This window comes from Trichechus manatus, unplaced genomic scaffold (genome assembly GCF_000243295.1).
Source record: "Trichechus manatus latirostris isolate Lorelei unplaced genomic scaffold, TriManLat1.0 scaffold00010, whole genome shotgun sequence".
Classification (NCBI taxonomy): Eukaryota; Metazoa; Chordata; class Mammalia; order Sirenia; family Trichechidae; genus Trichechus; species Trichechus manatus.
In genome coordinates this window covers 10,336,366-10,357,797 of record NW_004443946.1, presented here as the reverse complement: position 1 = coordinate 10,357,797, position 21,432 = coordinate 10,336,366, and the positions used below count along the sequence as shown (strand labels likewise).

The window sequence follows — 21,432 nt, the reverse complement described above, 5'->3', positions numbered from 1 at the left end:
AAAATCAGACAAATTAATTCTAATGAGATTTTACAATTCTCTGGTGGTATCGTCTCTTTCCTCTAGATTTCCCACTATTGTAACGAATCGGCATCGAAGGGTCTATGTGCTATTTGCCATCGCTCTCCCACGTGTTGTCTCTCATCCAGCGGCAGCGGCGCCTGCCCTGACCCTGGCCCTCCGCCCCTAGACTCTACTGGCAGCGTAGCGCCCCCAGCATCGTACTGGTGTCGAATGCGAGAGCCTATGCTTAAGTATGGTCTCTTTTCTGTGCCCTCTGAATCCCAGGTTCTCGGGTGGGGGGCGGCAGGCTACGCTCCGGAAAAGTGGCGGGGTCTCTCGAGGCCGCCGCATGTATGTGGGGCTGTGGGGAGACTGTGGTACTGGATGGGGTGTCCCCAGGGCTGGTTCGGGACTTGCCAGGGGAGTGTGCCAGTGTTGCGAGGGTGAAACTTGAGGCTCTGGGCCACCCCCAGTCCGAGCTTGGGGAATAGGGATCTTGTTTTGGGATATAGACTGTAAGGGACCCACGCCATGACCTTGGCTCTGACAGGCAGGAAACCCTCTAACTGAAAAAATCCTCTCTAGACAGAATACCGGGGCCAAAACCCCTGCCCTGGTCTGTTAATTTTCGAGGACTTGCTACTCAGACCTTTCCCTTTGTTCTTTACGGGGGGCTTTAAAAGCATTAAAGCAAAAAATGTGGTCTGATTTAAATGCTAAATAACCAGTTTTATTATTTTACATCTCAGATATCTACTTTCATACAAGAAATCCCGAGGTTAAAAGGGACTTTAAAGGCCCAGCTTTGGCGAACCCCTTAATTATTATTTGCACCTTGACGAGTTTCTGTAATTAATGATCATTATTTCTTATTTCAGTTACATTTTCCCCTTCTTGGGTTCGTAGTACCTGTTTGTCACAATTTTTTGTATTAAAAACAAACAAACAAAATCAAAGCCATTGCCATCAAGTCAGTTCTAACTCATAGCGACCCTATAGCACAGAGAACTGCCCCCATAGGGTTTCCAAGGATGGGCTGGTGGATTGGAACTGCCGACCTTCTGGTTAGCAGCTGAGTTCTTAACCACTGTGCCACCAGGGCTCCTCCTGTATAATACAGGTGAATTAAAAGACAGAATTACAATGTCAGAGTTGTGAGAGACCTTGGAGATGATTGAACTCCCTTAATTTCTGTGTGTGAAAGAAAAAGTGAACTTCCTCTCTAGTCTCCAAACTATGAAAACAGGCCCCCACCTGCTAGACAGGCACTCAATAAAATGTCTTTAATAAATAACTTGATTTGGATCTTGTTGTGTGCTGCCCAGTCGATTCGGATTCATAACGACCATTTAATACCACACCTTTAATAGCAGATCTGTGTGTAAAACCCCAGCAGGGTCCCAGATTGATCCTTTATGTTGGAAGGATCTGATCTAGTGCCTCCAGATTGATCCTTTAGGTCCTTGAAGCCAGCCTTTTGATCTGAAGGCAGTATGCAGTAATCTTTCAACTGTCTTTTTTCCCCTCTGGGTAATGATGAGTTAGGGTTGCTAGTAAATCAGACAACTTCCTAAACCTGCTGTAAATAATCTATAGTGAAGAGACATGCGGTAGACACCTGTTCTATTAATCCAACAAGTTAGTTCAGATGAATTGAGACATTAGACTTATGAAATAAAAGACATTGATAGTCCTGGAACAAAAAACATGGCTCACAAGATTTTTTTCTTTCTTGGTATCTTTTTTGTTAACATTTTTTTCATTTGCTTTCTCTTTTTATATATAGATACTTTTTGCTGAACCATTTGCAAGTAAGTTGCACACATCATGACCTTTAACCCTAATTTCTTCAGCATGCATCTCCTTAAGGACATTGTTACCAAGCCACAGTAAGAGTATCACACCTAGGAAGGTTAACATATTCAAATTTCCCAATTTTCCCAAAAATGTATTTATTTTTATCTCAAAAATGTTTCTTTTTGTGATTCAGGATGTAGTCAAGTTCCACATATAAAAGCATGCTTTTGATTTTGATGATTCTTTGGTCTCTTAATGTAGAGCAGTTTTCTATCCCTTTCCTTTATGACTTGACTTTTTTAAAAGACCAGGCCAATTTTACAACTTGTGCCATAGTGTGGATTTTCCTGATTATTTCCTCTGATCAGAGTCAGGTAAAACAATTGTGGCAAAAATACCACATAGGTAATGTTGTGTCCTTATTATACCCAGAAACACATAATGTCAGAACCCACTGTTTGTGATATAGTACTAGGTTTAATCATGTGGATAAGGTGGTAACTACCAGATGTTTCCATTGTAAAGATACAGCTTTTTTTTTTGTAATAAGTGACCTGTGGAGAAGCTTTGAGACCATGGATATATCCTGTTTCCCAATAACCTATCACCCAGTATCTTTTATCATCCATTCATGATCCTTGCCTGAATCACAAAATTACCAATTACCAGTACCAATCCAACAAGGACCAAGAGCAATTATAGTAATATTGAAGAATTAGTTATTGTGACCCAGGTTTGAGCAGAATTAGAGATTTGGCTTCAGACCTGGTACAAATCTTCATATGATTCTAAAAAAAGAAATACAGGGCATCTCCCCATCATATCCTGATTAGTTTGTTATTTTTCTCAGTATTCAGAAATTTCTGTGAATTGTTTGTACCTGTATAATGATGTTCACCTAATAATTTTTTCAGGGCTGTTGCCAACTCTTTTGCTCTTCTCCAGGAATTGGATTTCCTTTTAAGAAGATTAAAATAATTTAGGGAAGACTATTCTCAACAACAACAAAATAAATAAAATTTTTAAAAAATAATAATTTAGGAAAGGAACTAGGTGCCATGGAGAAGAGATAAGAGATAGTTAATAAATGTAAGAAAAATGTTATTGTATTAGCAAAAAAAAAATTACTAACGTTTTGGGGTTGCTGGAAAAAAGATCAAAAGAACCTAAAACATGTATTTGGCTATTTGGAGAATAACAATTTTAGATAGCTGGTATTAATTATAATATTTAAGAAACGGGTCTTATGGTATAGTGCGAAAAATACTGGATTTTGAAGTCCAAACACCTTGGTTAGGCCCCAGCTGTCCCTGTTACTAGTCTGTGTAAATGATCCTTGTGTAAATTTCTTAATCTTTTTGAACCATCCCTCCTAAGATTATTAGGAGAATCATAAGATAAGTGTAATGCATACTTATTTATTACCTGGAAACATAAGGATAGCATGATATTAAGTATTTTTTTTTTAAATAATAATTTTAACCTAAGAATAGATCAAGGAGATTAATTTCACTTATTGAAAAGGAAGAGGCTTAAAAAACGATTCAGCCAACAGAAGTTTAGATTTTATCAAATAGACCATTAGTGTTTAAAGGGGCCTCAGCAGTCATCTTATAAACCCCTTGTTTTACAGGTAAGAACTCAGGCCATCCCTGGAGATATTCAAGAAAAGGTTGGACAACCACTATTCCAGAACAGAAAAGAAACTCATGCATCAGAAAAGGTTTGAGCTTGATGACTGCTAACATCACCCTTTATTCTTACATCCCCAGGTTTTATGATATATTTTTCTTTGTCACAGAAATAACTTAGCATTGGTGTAATCATTCCCAAAATGTAAGCCAGCCCTTCTAGAACTCATCCCTTCCCTCTGTCTCCAGGTTTCAGGGATATGACCAGGAATAACCCGATTGAATATCTGTCTCCACCACAACAAACATTTGCTGTAATATCTGGAAACAAGGACCAAGTAAAAGAACAGCCACATTGCTGATACCCGTTCTCACCATCAGGTGGTTTGTGTGGCTGTTAGCTTTTGTTATTCAGCATAATTTATGATTAAATAACTGCAAACTAGAGTACTGAAGGACTTACAGAAGCTCTCAAACTAGCAAGGGAATTTGTAGATTATTCACTTATCTCCAATATTTTCTAGGAACAGTTGCTTACAATTACCTATACCATAATCATGATACTAGTCAATATAGAGAAGAGCTTTGGAGATTTAGGCAGACTTAAGAAAACTGCTGTTAGCTCTTGGGTTTAATTGTAGGTCTGAGAATATATTTGGAAAAAATAAAATATGTAAGTAGAGAAATACAAGGAAATAAATCATGTTAACATACTGGTCTCTGAGTAATAGATGATTGATTACTTTTATAGTATGTAAACTTTTTTTTTTTAAAGGAAGAAAAATGTAATGTTTTAAAACACAATACCAAGAAAATAATTTTAAATAAGAAGAATTCATACCAACACTAATTGGGGGTGCTTCTCATCTATATCTTGTCAAGACGTCCCAATAACAACCATCATTTGTCACCATAAGTTGTATACTATGGGGGAGATGGTGGTGGTGGGGTCAGCACAGTGTTGCCAGTCTCTGAAACTTATAGAACTTTTAAAGATTTCATACTTTACCTTTCTGAGATCTGGTTGAAAAAGTAAGTATGAATTTTATCTTGAAAAAAATACAAGGATAGGAAAACGAGAACCCGAGTTTGGCATTACAATCAACAATCTTGTAAATTTCTAAGGTATTATAAGTAAGGAAATCAGATGGGGTTTTTTTTTGTTGTCATGAGCACCAGAAAGCCTGATTTGCTGTGTATCCTCCTAAAGCATAGTGAGTGTACTGTGCTAGTTTAAGAATTCAGAAGATTCAGGGTCTAGTAGATGACCTTTTGTACTTTCAACTAGAGGCCTGTTGGTAAACCAAGTTTCTCAGTGCATGTTTTATTATCCTTTTATTTTCTGAAGTTCCTACAAAACAGTGGTTTCATTTAACACCTATTTCTCTGAAAGTTGTCTTACTAGTTCTTAGATCTTTTCAGGCTGTTTTCTGAGTGGGAAGCCTAAACAACTCTAGTTGTAAACTTTTGCTAACAACATTTGCCACACTGCATCTTGTTCTTTGGCAGGAATTAGAAAGCTTTACAACCTCATTTTTTTTTTTAATTCAACTTTTTATTTTGAGATTATTGTAGATCCACATGCAGTTATCCCTTGTGCCCTTTTACCCAGTTCCCCCAATGGTAACATCTTGCAAAACTATAATATAATATAACAGCCAGGATAGTAACAATGATACAGTGAAGATAACAGAACATTTCAATCACAAGGATCTTTCATGATGTCTTTTGATAACCACATCTACTTCTTTTCTGCCCCACCCCTTCCTTAACCCCCAGCAACCATCAGTGTTTTCTGTTTCTATAATTATGTCATTTCAAGAATATTGTACAGATATGAAATCATATAGTATGTAACCGTTTGGGATTGACTTTTTTATCTAGGTAGTTGTGTGTATCAGTAGCTCATTCCTTTTTATTGCTGAGTAGTATTCCATGATATGGATGTACCAGCTTGTTCAACAGTTCACCCATTGTGACAGTTAGGGTTGTGTGTCACCTTGGCTGGGCCATGATTCTCAGAGGTTTGGCAATTATGTAATGATGTAGTTTGCCAGTTATGTAATGATGTAGTCATTTTCCATGATGTGATCAGCCAGTCAGTTGTAAGGGGAGTTCCCTTGGGGATGTGACCTGCATCCAATATATATATGGTCATTCTGGCAAACCTCGCTTGCTTACTCTGGATCCTGCATCTGGCTAGGCCTCATCTGACCTCCAGTTCTTAGAACTTGGGCCAGCAGCCTGCCATATTGACTCCCAGTCTGGAGGTTTGTTGGCCTCTACAGCCTGTGAGCCAGCAGCTTGCCATCTTAATCTTACCTGCCGATCTTGGATTTGTCAGCCTCCGTGGTCCATAAGCAGTGGCCTGCTGTCTGACCTACAGATCTTGAGTTCTTCAGCCCCTGCAGCTGCGTGAGTCTGGATAAGCCCCTAGCCTGATGCCTGACCCACAGACTTGGGAATTGCCAGCCTTTACAGCCACGTGAGCCGTTTCCTTGAGATAGCTAAATCAATCTCTCTCTCTTTCTCTTTCTCTCTCTCTCTGGTTTTGCTTCACTGGTTTTGCTTCTTTAGAGAACCCAGCCTAAGATATTTGGTACTGAGGGTGGTTCTAGAGAAACAAAAGGATGAGTTTCCTAAATTGGTTCTCAAGTCTAACTAGTCTTAAAGGCACTGATGACTGTCTCCAGTAGTAAAGAAGGCGCTGTTAATCCATGATATAAGATGGCAATATTAATAGGCACAATATCACCACCAATAGATCTAGTATTGGTGAGAAGCAAAGCTCTGGGTGATAGCATATTTGATACTTTTCTAAAATTTTGTCAGAGTGAGAAGTATTGGGAAGCTGGTTGGTTGGTCCTACTTCCGCTAGGCAAAATGAAAGAAAGAGTTGAGCTTAGGGCTTTAGAGTCACAGCTCAAGCGCCATGTAAAAGACCTCAAAGTTGCCACTTGTGCCCTGAAAGAAAGCCTTGTTTCTTGTAGTAACAGAACTGATACTACCAAAAACCAAACCCAGGAGCTTTTTGTAAGAGTGGCTGAATTTACAATGCCAACTGAATTCCCAACTTTGAATGGTGTTTGAAGTTAATGTGATGGCACTGATTGGGAAAAAATGGAATCCTGAAACTTGTGATGGGGACATATGGGCAGATAATCAGTAAGCTGTAAACAATGAGCCCCTAAATTCTGTTCAATCACTCCTGCCAACAGAACCAGCCCTCTTACTCCCATCTGAAGAGATTACTCCATCTTTGTCTCCTAAGCCACCCTCTCCAGTAAAACCATTATGCCCTCCATCCTCATCTGATGAGATTAGCCCAGCTGTGTCTGAAGAATCTTTGTCTGAGATATCGCCTGGGGCAGCATCTCATTCATTGTCTAGGGCATCACCTAGGGTAGTTGCCTTACAAGATACTGCTGAATATTGCCAGGACCCACCACCACCACCACAACCCATTTATACTTCTAGACCTATAACTAGACTTAAGTCCCAGTAAGCCCCAAAAGGTGAACTATAAAGTGTGTCCCAGGAGGAGGCACCAAAAACCAAACCAAACCCATTGCCATCGAGTCAATTCCGATGCATGATGACCCTATAGGACAGAGTAGAACTGCCCTATGGAGTTTCCAAGGATTCTGACTGCCGACATTTTGGTTATTAGCAGCTGAGCTCTTAACCACTGCGCCACCTGGGCTCCAGAGGAGGTACGCTACACTCCAAAATAACTGCTTGACTTTTCTAATATGTACAAACAATAATCTGGGGGATACATTTGAGAATGGCTATTAGGGCTGTGGGATAATGATGCAAGGAACGTAAAGTCGGATCAGTCTGAATTTATTGATATGGCCCCACTAAGCACAGATTCTTCATTCAGTGTTCTAACTCAAGAGGTTAGGAAAGGATCTAATAATTTATTTGGATGGTTCACTGAAGCATGGATTACGCACCCTGCACTAAATCAAGTTGAAGTACCAGACTTGCCTTGATACACTGTAGAAGAAGTTATCCAAAGGCTTAGGGAAATTGGCATGTTAGAGTGAATTTTTCAGATTAGACACACAGATCCACACATGGAGTGCCGAGTGGACACAACTTTTACAACAAAGGCATCCAGTTTGTGAAGGGAGTCGCAGCATCCTTGAACACTACTGTGACTGCTATTTTATGTAAGTCAGATTTGACAGTGGAACTGCCCTGACTGAATTAAGACACCTAACTACAGGAGGCTGATTGGACTCCATGGTAGTAGGGGGCAAGTGGCAGCACTCAGTTGACAAACACAAGGTGGGCGTGGTTACCGTAATGGAGTCAAAGCAGTAATCAGAATAGTCTTGACTCGTATGGACTTATGGCGTTGGCTATTTAGTCATGGTGTCCCTAGATGATCTGTACAAGGAGAAAAATTCTATGACAGTGAATGGCAGTCTAACACCAATTGACAGAACAGAGATTCACAGCCCCTCAGTCGGTGCCCAGATGGGAGCCACTTCACACACTCGCAACCCCGTCAGTGAAGGGGAGGCTGGGTCCCTTTGAGGAAGGACCCCACTACAATGCCAGATCTTTCTCCTAGCCTTCCCCAAAGGGTTCTACAGCCTTTTACGAGAGTGATTGTTCATTGGGGAAAAGGAAATAATCAGACTTTTTGGGGATTACTGGATACTGGCTCTGAACTGATACTAATATTCAAGAGACCTAAAACATCACAGTGTCCCACCAGTCAGAGTAGGAGCTTATGCAGGTCAGGTTATTAATGGAGTCTTAACTCAGATTAGTTTCACAGTGATTTCCCCAGTCCTAGAATGAATAATTGGAATAGGCATACTCAGCAACTAGCAGAACCCCCCACATTATTCCCTGACATGTGGAGTAAGGGCTACTATGGTAGGAAAGGCCAAGTAGAAGCCATTAGAACTGCTTCTACCTAGGAAAATAGTAAACGAAAAGCAATACTGCATTCCAGAGTTTACTGCCATCATCAAGGATTTGAAAGATGCAGGAAAGGTGATTCCCACCACATCCCCATTCCACTCGCCTGTTTGGCTTGGGCAAAAAACAGATGGATCTTGGAGAATGACAGTGGATTATCAAAAATTTAACCAGGTGGTGACTCCAATTACAGCTGCTGTTTTAGATGTGCTTTCATTGCTTAAGCAAATTAATACATCTCCTGGTACCTGGTATGCATTTATTGATCTGGCCAATGCCTTTTTCTTGATTCTGGTTTCAAAGGAACACCAGTAGCAGTTTGCCTTCAGCTGGCAAGGCCAGCAATATACCTTCACGGTCCTGCATCAGGAATATAACAACTCTCTAGCCCTATGTCTTAATTTAGTCCGCAGGGACCTTGATTGCCTTTCCTGTCCACAAAACATCACATTGGTCCATTACATTGATGACATTATGCTGACTGGACTAGTGAGCAAGAGCTGTCAGTGACTCTGGACTTAATGGTATTCCTTAGGGTGGGAAATTAATCCCACAAAAATTCAGGCACCTTCCATGTCAGTGAAATTTCTAGGAGTCCAGTGGTGTGCATATGTCGAGATACTCCTTCTAAAGTGAAGGATAAGTTGTTAACATCTGACCCCTCCCACAACTAAAAAGGAGGCACATTGCCTGGTGGGCCTTTTTGGATTTTGGAGGCAACATCTCATTTGGGTGTGCTACTTCGGCCTATTTATCAAGTGACTTGAAACGCTGTTAGTTTTGAGTGGGGCCTAGAACAAGAGAAAGCTTTGCAACAGGTTCAGGCTGCTGTGGAAGCTGCTCTGCCATTTGGGCGATATGATCCAGCTGATCCAATGGTGCTTGAAATGTCAGTGTCAGATAGAGATGCTGTTTGGAGTCTTTGGCAGGCCCCTATTGGAATCACAGCACAAACTCAGGATTTTGGAGTAAAGCCCTGCTATCCTCTGCAGATAACTACTCTCCTTTTGTGAAATAGCTTTTGGCTTGTTACTGGGCCTTAGTAGAAACTGAACACTTAACCATAGGCCACCAAGTCACCATGCAGCTTGAGCTGCCTGTCATGAAATGGGTGTTGTCTGACCCACAGAGCCATAGAGTCAGATGTGCACAGCACTACATCAATAAATGGAAGTGGGATATATGAGATCAGGCCTGAGAGGACCTGAAGGCACAAGTAAGTTGCAAGAGGAAGTGGCCCAAATGCCCATAGTCTCCACTTCTGTCACATTACCTGCCCTATCGCAGTCTGTACCTATGGTCTCATGGGGAGTTCCTTATGATCAGTTGACTGATGAAGAGAAAACTCATGCCTAGTTTATAGATAGTTCTGTGCGATATGCAGGCACCACTCGAAAGTGGACAGTGTTAGCACTACAGCCCCTTTTCGGGACCTCCGTGAAGGTCAGTAGTGAACGGTAATCCTCCCGGTGGGCAGAACTTCAAGCAGTGCACCTGGTTGTTCACTTTGCTTGGAAGAAAAAATGGCCAGATGTGCAATTGTATATTGATTCATGGGCTGTTGCCAATGGTTTGGCTAGATGGTCAGGGACTTGGAAGGAACATGATTGGAAAATTGTTGACAGGGAGGTATGGGGAAGAGGTATGTGGATAGACCTATCTGAATGCTCACCAAAGGGTGACCTCAGTAGAGGAGGATTTTAACAGTCAAGTGGATAGGATGATGCATTCTGTGGAAACCAGTCATCCTCTTTCCTCAGCCACTCCCATCAGTGCCCAATGGGCTAATGAACAAAGTGGCCATGGTGGCAGGGATGGAGATTCAGCATGGGCTCAGCAACATGGACTTCCACTCAGCAAGGCTGACTTGGGTACAGCCACTGCTGAGTGTACAATCAGCAACAGAGACCAACCCTGAGTCCCTAGTATGGCACCATTACTTGAGGTGATCAGCCAGCAACCTGGTGGCAGGTATACCTTTGACCACTTCCATCATGGAAAGGATAGCATTTCGTTCTTAGAGGGACACACACTCTGAATATGGATTTGCCTTCCCTGCACGCAACTCTTCTGTCAAAACTACTATCTGTAGACTCACAGAATGCTTTATCCACTATCATGGTATCCCATACAGCATTGCCTTGGATCAAGAGGACTCAGTTCACAGCAAATGAAGTGCAGAAATGGGCCCATGCTTATAGAATTCACTGGTCTTACCGTGTTCCACATCATCTTGAATCAGCTGGCTTGACAAAACTATGGAATGGCCTCCTAAAGACACAATTATGGCACCAGCTAGGTGGCAATACTTTGCAGAGTTGGGGCAGTGTTCTCCAGGGGACTATATACGCTCTAAACCAGCATCCAATATATGGTGCTGTTTGTCCCATAGCCAGGATTCACTGTTCCAGGAATCAAGGAGTGGAAATGGGAGTGGTACCACTCACTGTTTCATTCTGTTGTACATAGGGTCACTATGAGTCAGAACCAACTCGACGGCACCTAACAACAACCATCACTCACTGTTACCTCTAGTCACCCACTAACGAAATTTTTGCTTCCTGTCCCCATGACCCTATGCTCTGCAGAATTGGAAGTCTTAGTTCCAAAGGAGGGAATGCTGCCACCCAGAGACACAACATGGATTCCATTAATCTGAAAGTTAAGAATCCCACATGACTGCTTTGGGCTCTTTATGCCCCTTGGATCAACAGGCAAAGAAGGGAGTTACCAGATAGCCTGGTGTGATTGATCCTGACTACCAACGGGAAGTCAAATTGGTGTTGTATAACAGAGGTAAAGAAGAGTATGTCTGGAATACAGAAGATCCTTTAGGGTGTCTCTTGTACTATCATGCCATATGATTAAAGTCAATGGAAAACTTCAGCAACCCAATTCCGACATGACTGCTAGTGGTCCAGACCCTTCAGGAATGAAGGTGTGGGACACCCCACCAGGCAAAGAACCATGAACTGCTGAGGTGCTTGCTAAGAGTAGAGGGAATACGGAATGGGTGGTGGAAGAAGGTAGTTCTAAATACCAGTTACCACCACATGACCTGTTGCAGATACGAGGTCTGTAATTGTTGTATTTCTTCCTTGTATGTATGCATCAAATATTTTTGTTCTGTTATATAAGATGTAAACAGGGCTAGTGCATTTTTGGTTGTATTCATGTTAGTTGTATCTTGTTAGGCACAAATATGACTTTGTAATTGTCTTTTTTAGAGATTGTGTATGGTTTAAGGAGATGTGTATAGGTGCCAAAATGACAGAGTGTGGTTAAGGTTGTGTGAAAACTCGGCTGAACCATGATTATCAGTGGTTTGGCAGTTATGTAATGATGTAGTCATCCTCCATGATGATGTGATCAGCCAATCAGTAGTAAGGGAAGTTTCCTCAGGGGTGCAGCCTGCATCCAATATGTATACAGACATCCTGGCAAAGTTAACTTCCTTTCTCTGGATTCTGCATCCAATTTGTCATCATCTGATCTCTGGTACTTGGGACTTGTGCCAGCAGCCTGCCATATTGCCTGCCAATCTTGGGATTTGTCGGCCTCTACAGCCTGTGAGCCAGCAGCCTGCCATCTTAATCTTACCTGCCAATCTTGGATTCATCACCCTTCGCAGCCCGTGAGCCAGTGTCCTGCCGTCTGACCTGCTGATCTTGGGTTCCTCAGCCTCTGCAGCCAGATGAGTCAGGATAAGCCCCCAAGCCTGACACCTGACCCACAGACTTGAGAATTGCCAGCCTCTACAAGTGCTTGAGCCATTTCCTTGAGATAAATCTTTCTCTATATATTTATGCTTCACTGGTTTTGCTTCTCTAGAGAACCCCATCTAAGACACTCAATGAAGGACATCTCGGTTGTTTCCAGCTTTTTACTATTATGAGTAAAGTTTTTAGAAACAGTTGTGTACAGATTTTTGTGTGAACATAGGTTTTCATTTCTCTGGGATAAATGCCCACCAGTACAATTGCTGGGTTGTATTGTAGCTACATGTTTATTAAGAAACTGCCAAACTGTTTACCAGAGTAGCTGTACCCACTAGGAATGTATGAGTGATCCAGTGTTTCCACATACTTACCAGCATCTGGTATTGTCACTTTTATTTTAGCCATTATGACAGGTATGTAGTAGTATCTCATTGTAGTTTTAATTTGCATTTATACGTGGAACCTTCATGAGTCAGAATCAACACAATGGCAACTAATAACAACAAAGGCTAATTATGTCTAACACTTTTTCATGTACCTATTTGCCATCCTGTATACCGTGGTGATACAATGGTTAAAGCGGTTGGCTGCTAATCAAAAGGTGTGCAGTTCGAACCCACCACCGGCTCTGTGGGAAAAAAGACTTGGTGGCCTGCTCCTGTAAAGATCACAGCTTAGGAAACCATGTGGAGCAGTTCTACTCTGTCTTATAGGGTCACTGTGTCGGGAGTGACTCGACAGCACACAACAATAACATAACCTCTTTGGTGAAGTGTCTCTTCATATCCTTTGCCCGTTTTCTAATTGGATTATTCTTACTGTTGAATTTTGTAAGGTCTTTTTGTCTTCTAGGTACTAGTCCTTTGTCAGATATTTGATTTGCTCAAATCTTCTGTACCTTGTGTTTTCATCCTCTTAACAGAGTCTTTCATGGAGCAAAAGTTTTTAATTAAATCTAATTTATCAAATTTTCCTTTTATGAATCATTGTTTTGATGTCAAGTCTAAGAATTCTTTGCTTAGCCCTAGACCCAAAGATATTTTCTAAAACTTTTTTTGTTTTATATTTTTCATTTAAGCTCCTTATCCATTTTAAGTTAATTTTTTATTAAGGTGTGAGACATAGATTGAGGTTAAATATCTTGCTTGTTGATCTATAGTTGCTTCACCATGATTTGTTGAGAAGGCAACCCTTCCTCCATTTAATTGTTTTGCACCTTTTTCAAAAGTTTCTGTGACTGTGTTTCTGGGTTCTCTATTCTGTTCCATTTATCTGTGATTGTCCCTCTGCCAATACCACACTATCTTGATTACCGTAGCTGTGTTAAGTGTTAAATCAAATAGACTGATCCCTCCCACTTTCTTTTTTCAACATTGTTTTAGCTGTTCTAGTCTCTTTGCCGTCCATATAAATTTCAGAATATTCTTGTAAAAAAACAATCATGCTGGAGTTTTGATAGGAATTGCTTTAAATCTGCATGTCAATTTTGCAGAATTAATATCTTCACTATGTTGAGTCTTCCAGTCTATAACCAGGATATGTCTCTCCTTTTATTTGCATCTTTGATTTCTTTCATCAGCATTTTATAGTTTTCATACAAATCCTGTATGTTTCTTAAATTTTTACCTTTTTTTTTTTTTTGGAAAATTGTAAATGGTACTGTATTTTTAATTTCAGCATCGTTCATTAGTATATAAAAATACAATGTGATTTTTTATGTTTAGCTTGTATCCTGTGACCTCACATATTAGTTCGAGGAGTTTTTTTCATAGATTCCTTGGGATTTTCTATGTATACAATCATGTCATCTGTCAATAACAACTGTTTTATTTCTTCCTTTCCAATCTCTATGCCTTTGATTTCCTTACTACTCTAGATAGAACTTCCAGCAGTAGGCTCAATAAGAGTGGACATCTTGCTTTGTTACCAATCTTAGGTGGAAAGCATTCACTCCTTTGCCATAAAGTATAATGTTAGCTGTAGGTTTTTGTAGAATGCTTTTTAATCGAGTTGAAGAAATCCCAGTCTATTCCTATTTTTCTAGTTTTTTTTTTTAAATCATTAACAGGTATTGAATTTTATCAAATGCTTTTTCTATATCAATTGATAAACAATCATAAGATTTTCTTCTTTACTCTGTTAATATGGTGGATTACACTGATTGGTTTTCAAACATTATAGCAGACTTGCATCCCTGAACTAAATTCCACTTAGTCGCAATATATAATTCTTTCTATATATATTGCTGAAATCTATTTGCTAATATTTCTTTAAAGATTTTTATGTCTATTCATGAGGGATATTCACTTATAGTTTTCTGTAATGTGTTTTTATGGTTTTGGTGACAGAGTAATACTAGCTTCATAAAATAAATTTGGAAATGTTCCCTTCTCATCTATTTTCTGGACGAGATTGGGTAGGCTGGTGCCATTTCCTCTTTAAATATTTGGTAGACTTCTCCACTGAAACAATCTGAACATAGAAATTTCTCCTTTGGGAAATTTTAACTTATGAATTATTTCCTTAATAGCTGGAGGGCTGTTCCAGTTATCTACTTCATGATGGGCGAGTCGTCGTGGTGGTGTAGGTGCTGTCGAGTTGGCTCTGACCCATAGTGACTTCATGTACAACAGAATGAAACACTGCCCAGTCCTGGGCCATCCTCAGAATTGCTCCTATGTTTGAGCCGATTGTTGCAGCCATTGTGTCAATCCATCTCCTTGAGGGTCTTCTGCTTTTTTGCTGACCCTCTACTTTATCAAGCATGATGTCCTTCTCCAGGGCTGGTCCCTCCTGATAACATGTCCAAAGCACATGAGACAAAGTCTCGCCATCCTCGCTTCTAAGGAGCAGTCTGGCTATACTTGTTCCAAGACTGATTTCTTTGTTCTTCTGGCAGTCCATGATATATTCAGTATTCTTTGCTAACACCATAATTCAGAGGTATCAATTCTTCTTCAGTCTTCCTTATTTGTTGTCCAGCTTTTGCATGCATATGAGGCAATTGAAAATACCATGGCTTGGGTCAGGTGTACCTAAGTCCTCAAAGTGACATCTTTGCTTTTGAACACTTTAAAGAGGTCTTTTGCAGCAGATTTGCCCGTTGCAATACGTCATTTGATTTCTTGACTGCTGCTTCCATGGGCATTGATTCTGGGTCCAAGTAAAATGAATCCTTGACAACCTCAATCTTTTCTCCATTTATCATGCTGTTTATTGGTCCAATTGTGAGGATTTTTGTTTTATGCTGAGGTGTAATCCATACTGAAGTCTGTAGTTTTTGATCTGCATCAGTAGGTGCTTCAAGTCCTCTTGACTTTCAGCAAGCAAGGTTGTGTCATCTGCATATTGCAGGTTGTTAATATATCTTCCTCCAATCCTGATGCCCCTTTCTTCTTCATATATCCAGCTTCTCAGAGTATTTGCTCAGCATACAGATTGAGTAAGTATGGTGAAAGGATACAACCCTGGCACACACCTTTCCTGAGTTTAAACCATGCAGTGTCCCCTTGTTCTGTTGGAACGACTGCCTCTTGATCTATGTACAGGTTTCTCATGAGCACAATTAAGTGTTCTGGAATTCCCATTCTTTGCAATGTTATCCATAATTTGTTATGATCCATACTGTTAAATGCTTTTGCATAGTCAGTAAAACACAGGTAGACATCTTTCTGCTATTCTCTGCTTTCAGCCAAGATTCATCTGACCTCAGCAATAATATCCCTTGTTCCACATCCTCTTCTTAATCTGGCTTGAATTTCTGGCAGTTCCCTGTCGATGAGTTGTGGTAGTTTGGTCCGTATCGTCTAAGTTGTAAAATTCATGTGTGTAGAGTTGTTTGTAGTATTCCCTTTAATCCTTTTGATATCTGCAGGATCTGTAGTAATATATCCTATTTCATTCCTGATATTGATAATTGGTGTCTTCTGTTAGTCTTGCTAGAGGTTTGTCAGTTTTATTGATCTTCTTAAAGATCTACCTCTTTGTTTCATTAATTTTAGTCTGTTATTCTGTTGTCATTTTCATTGATTTCTGCTTATCTTTTCTTCCTTCTGTATGCTTTGGGTTTATTTTGCTCTGATTTTGTAGGTGTGTGAGGTGAGAGATTAGACTATTGCTTTGAGACTTTCTTTTCTCATGTATACATTTAGTGCTATAAATTTTCCTCTTGGCATCACTTCACACAAATTTTGGTATTTTAAAAAAAAAAAAAAAAACCATTGCTGTCAAGTCAGTTCCAACTCATAGCAACTCTATAGGACTGAGTAAAACTGCCCCATAGGGTTTCCAAGGTGCGGCTGGTGGATTCAAACTGCCGACCTTTTGGTTAGCAGCCAAATGCTTAACCACTGCACCACCAGGGCTTCAAACTTTGATATATTATGTTTTTATTTATATTCAGTTCAATGTATTTTTTTCCCTTGAGACTTCTTGTTTTCCCCATAGTTTATTTAGAAGTGTGTTGTTTAGTTTTTTAGTATGTGGAGATTTTTCCTTTTATCTTACTGATTTCTATTTTGATTCCATTGTGGTTGGAAACACACTCGGTATGGTTTCAGTTCTTTTAAGTTTAAATTAGGTTAGTTTTATGGCCCAGAGTATGGTCTATCTTGGTATATGTTACATAGGCACTTGATAAAAATGTGTATTCTGTGTTGTTGGGTGTAATGTTCTGTAAATAATGATTAGTTCCTTTTGGTTGATGGTACATGGATTGAATTGTGTCCCTCCTAAAACATGTGTACCTATGGCTAAGGAACCCTTGTGGTGCAGTGGTTCAAGCCCTTGGCTACTAACCAAAAGGTTGGCAATTCAAACCTACCAGCCGCTCCATGGGAGACAGAAGTGGCTGTCTGCTTCAGTAAAGATTACATCCTTGGAGACCCTATGGAACAGTTCTGCTCTGTCCTATAGGGTTGCTACTTGTCGGCAGTGAGTTTTGGTATACCTATGGATGAATCCCATTTGGGAGTAGGTTTTTTGTTACGTTAATGAGACCATATAGTGTAGGATGTTTCTTAAACCTAACCACTTTTGAGATATAAAAAGAGCAGATTAGGCGCAGAGATAGGCAGGCACAAATGGAGGAAAGATAGATGCCACGTGGAGATTGCCAAGTAACTGAGGAATGCCAAGGCTACAGAAGGTGAGATTTTCCCCCAGAATGGACAGAGAGAATGCCTTCCCCTAGAGCCGGTGCCCTGAATTCAGACTTTCTAATCTCCTAAACTGTGAGAAAATAAATTTCTATTTGATAAATTCACCCACTTGTGGTATTTCTGTTATAGCAGCACTAACAAACTAAAACAATGTTGTTGAGTTTTTCTGTATCCTTGCTGATTTTGTCTAGTTATCCTATCAGTTGTTGAGAGAGGGGTGTTGAAATCTCCAACTATAATTATGAATTTATCTTTTCCCTTTCAGTTCTATCGGTTTTCATTTCATATGTCCTGCAGCTCTGTTGTTTAAGTTTGCTGTTTTCTTTTTCCTGCCTTCCTGTGGGTTCCTTGAATATATTTTAGAGTTCTATTTTGATTTATCTATACTGATTTTGAGTATTTCTCTTTACATATCTTTTTTAGTGGTTGCTGTATTACATGATATATACATAGCTTATCACAGTCTACTAGTGTAGACATATTATCAGTTCATGTGAAGTGGATCTTACCTCCTTTCATTTACCTCCCCTTACTCTCCCTGTATAATTGTTTTAACTATTTTTCTACATACATTTAGAACCACTTAAGACAGTTTTATAATTTTTGCTTCAGCCACCTAACATAATTTAGAAACTCAAGAAGGAAAGCGTATTGTGTTTACTTATATTTTTGATTATTGTGTTTTTCCTCCTTCTTGATGTTCCAAGATTCCTTTTATCATTACCTTTTTGTTTAGAAATCTTCTGTGACCATTCTGTTAGGCCAGGTCTGCTGGTGATAAATTGTTAAGTTTTCCTTCATCTGAAAATGTCTTGATTTTCCCTTTATTCCTAAAGGATATTTCTGCTAAGCAATTCTTGGTTGACAGTTCTTTTCTTTCACCACTTGAAAAATGTTGTACCACTTCCTTCTGGCTTCCATTGTTTCGGATGAGAAATCTCCTGTCATTCTAATTGTTTTTCTCATATAAGTAAGGTTCTTTTCTTTCACCACTTTCAATATTTTTTCTTTTCCTTTAGTTTCCAGATGTTTGAATACGATGTATATTAGTGCGGATTTCTTTGGGTTTATCCTGTTTGGGGTTTGCTCAGCTTCTTGATCTGAAGGTTTATGTCTTATGCCAAATGTGGGATGTTTTCAGCTATTATGTATTCAGCCCCACCCTCCTTTTCCTCTCCTTCTGGGACTCCAATTACAGGAATGTTAGATCTTTTGTTACAGTCCTACAGGCCCCTGATACTCTGTTCATTCTTTAATCTGTTGTTTTCTTTGATATTCTAATTAGGTAATTCTATTCTCTCTTCCAGTTCCCTGATTCATTCTTCTTGTGTTGAATCTGTCCATTGAATTTCAGTTTTTATATTTTTCAGTTCTAAAATTGCCATTTGGTTCTTCTTTATATCTCTTGTTTCTTCACTTAGACTTTGTATGGTTTTCATTTGTTTCAACATTAGCAGTTCTGCCTTCTCTCCACCTTTTACAATCTTATGTTTTGTATATAATATCCAGAATTTTTAGTTGTACTTAGCAGGAGTAAGAGGGAACAGTACATCTGTTCCGTCTAACCAAAAGCAAAAGTCCTATGCAACCTTATTTCATGATATACTTACAGAATCTTCTGTTTCTTTGAATAGTTAGTGGTATTTTAACCAGTCATAAAGATGCTTCTTGCCTGAGAAGCATAGCTGGTTTCAGAACTAGCACAGTCCCTGGTACTTTAGGTGTTCAGTAAGTGTTTACTGAATGAATATCTATCAACTAATTAGAATAGTTGCTGCAAATATCCCAAATTATAAATAAGTTTGAAATTGATATTAAAAGATGATTCAATAATTAGGTTTGGATTTCTATGCAATTAAGTAGTTGGAGGATATGGATCCAGTGTTTCATGACTTAAATGAACCAAGGAAAACTATAATGGATAGTATCTTACCTGGAACATATGAATGAATGATGATAGTCACAGCAGTATCTGAAAAATTGTGACCCTCAGTTAATTCTTGGTATTTTTCCAGGCAGTTTATTTATTAAATATATTACTTATAATGCTACAAAATGAAACAGGAATAAAAAGTATTCTTGTTAACTTTTCAGGTGTTTATGGAGCACTGGTAGTTCAGTGGTAGAATTCTCACCTTCCATGCAGGAGACCCAGGTTCTATTGCTAGCCAGTGCACCTCAAGCGCAGCCACTATCCATCTGTCATTGAAGTCTGTGTGTTGCTATGATGCTGAACAGGTTTCAGCAGAGCTTACAGACTAAGATAGACCAGAAGGACAGGGCTGGCAGTCAACTTTTGAAAATCAGCCAGTGAAAACCCTATGGATCACAACAGTCCAATCCTGTTGTGTATGGGGTCGCCATGAGTCAGGGGACAACTCAGTGGCAGCTAACAACAAGAGTTGCCTAAATGCTGGGCTAACATAAAACCTCTACTGCATTGTTTGTTCTGTGTTAACTTTCAGCAGCAGATGTAAAAGGAGTTTAGTGGAAAAGTGGTTTATATTCCTAAAACCAAAGGAATATACTACTAAACCAAAGATTCTCTAAAGTATAGACAATTACACTTTTTATTAAACATTATTTCAAAAACTATAGGCTATAACATCGGGACTGAGACTAGGATAGTAAACAGAAAAGAATTGGTGCTTTCCACTGCATATGGAAAAAGTGACTTTTCAAAAATGCCAGGAGTTTTCAAGAAATTACAGGATAAGGAAAAAAAAGATAGAGGAAAATGTAAACAGGGAGAAGGTATTAATGTGATTAGGGATCACATTGCTGTGTGTGTTAATCAAAATTAGAATGCTGATTTTCTTTCCTTTTTTTTTTTTCTTTTTTTTTTCCATGATGATGGCATGGACTTTGCCCTAAGCTTAAGTTTGTAGTTGGGTTCAACTCCTATAAGCTTGATGCTTTTCAGAGTCATTTTAAGTAATACACAGTGAGCTAATAAAAATGATGTACACATCCTGTTTCTCTCTTTTGGGCTGGTTATCAGGAAACTCAAAGCTTAATATAATGCTCAATCATAGAATTTCTGTAAGTCTACAGTGTACATGATGAGTATTTCCTTTTACAAGGAGCTTAATTTTCTATTTCGATTTAAACAGCTTTATTATATACAAATCTTTTATATGAGACTGCTTATAAATAATACGATACATTCTTACATCTGAATCAGTTGAGCCTGGGTCCTGCATTTAGGATATGCAGAAATCCCAGTAATTCAGAAAGGCTTTTTACTTCCTCATCTTCCCTTCTTTGTTGCCCCCAGGTTAGATCACAAGTATCATATCTTTAGAACTTTCTGTGATTGCCCTTTTTGAACTGCAGAATGTACAACTACTGTTGTTTCAGAACGGTCTTTTAGAACTCTTGAGTATTTTTCATGAGGATTGTTGATGTATAAGTGGATGATATTTGTTAACAGAACCTTTACATTTGCATAGAGATAGTAAAAAGGATCACTTGGTAGCATAGGTCAAAGTTATATTAGCAACCAGTGGGATAGCTAATTCAAGTACTTATGGAAGGCATCAGAGATCTCTTTGTTGTTGTTAGATGCCATCAAGTCAGTTCTGACTCATAGCGACCCTATGCACAACGGAAGGAAACACTGCCTGGTCCTCTGCCATCCTCATAATTGTTGCTATGCTTGAGCCCACTGTTGCAGCCACTATGTCCATCCATCTCGTTGAGGGTTTTCTCTTTTTTGCCAGCCCTCTACTTTACCAAGCATGATGTCCTTCTCTAGGGACTGATCCCTCCTGATAACATGTCCAAAGTATGTGAGATGTAGTCTCACCATCCTTGCTTCTAAGGAGTATTCTGGCTGTACGTCTTCCAAGACAGATTTGTTCGTTCTTTTGGCAGTCCATGGTATATTCAATATTCTTCGCCAACACCACAATTCAAAGGCCTCAGTTCTTCATCTGTCTTCCGTCTTCATTGTCCAGCTTTCACATGCATATGAGGGGATTGAAAACACCATGGGTTGGGTCAGGTGCACCTTAGTTCTCAAAGTGACATATTTGCTTTTCAACACTTTAAGGAGGTCTTTTGCAGCCGATTTGCCCAATGTAATGCGTCTTTTGATTTCTTGACCGCTGCTTCCTTGGGTGTTGATTGTGGATCTAAGTAAAATGAAATCCTTGACAACTTCAGTCTTTTCTGTTAATC

The 21,432-nt window shown here is 39.5% G+C and overlaps 1 protein-coding gene across 5 annotated transcripts in view; it reads left to right on the top strand.

The window, feature by feature from the left end:
• Positions 1-140: 140 nt before the first annotated feature.
• The window catches only part of TIMM9 (translocase of inner mitochondrial membrane 9), a 24,274-nt gene continuing 2,982 nt past the window's right edge, over positions 141-21,432 (top strand). Inside the window, exons 1-4 of one of the 5 annotated variants that reach the window (XM_023726237.1) lie at positions 141-254; positions 1,790-1,814; positions 3,434-3,523; positions 3,681-3,812. The gene's annotated coding sequence lies outside the window, so the exon portion shown is untranslated. Of the gene's footprint in view, positions 255-297; positions 2,890-3,433; positions 3,813-21,432 lie in introns of those variants that run through there. The other 4 variants (XM_023726234.1, XM_023726235.1, XM_023726238.1 and 1 more) reach the window with 4 other exon arrangements.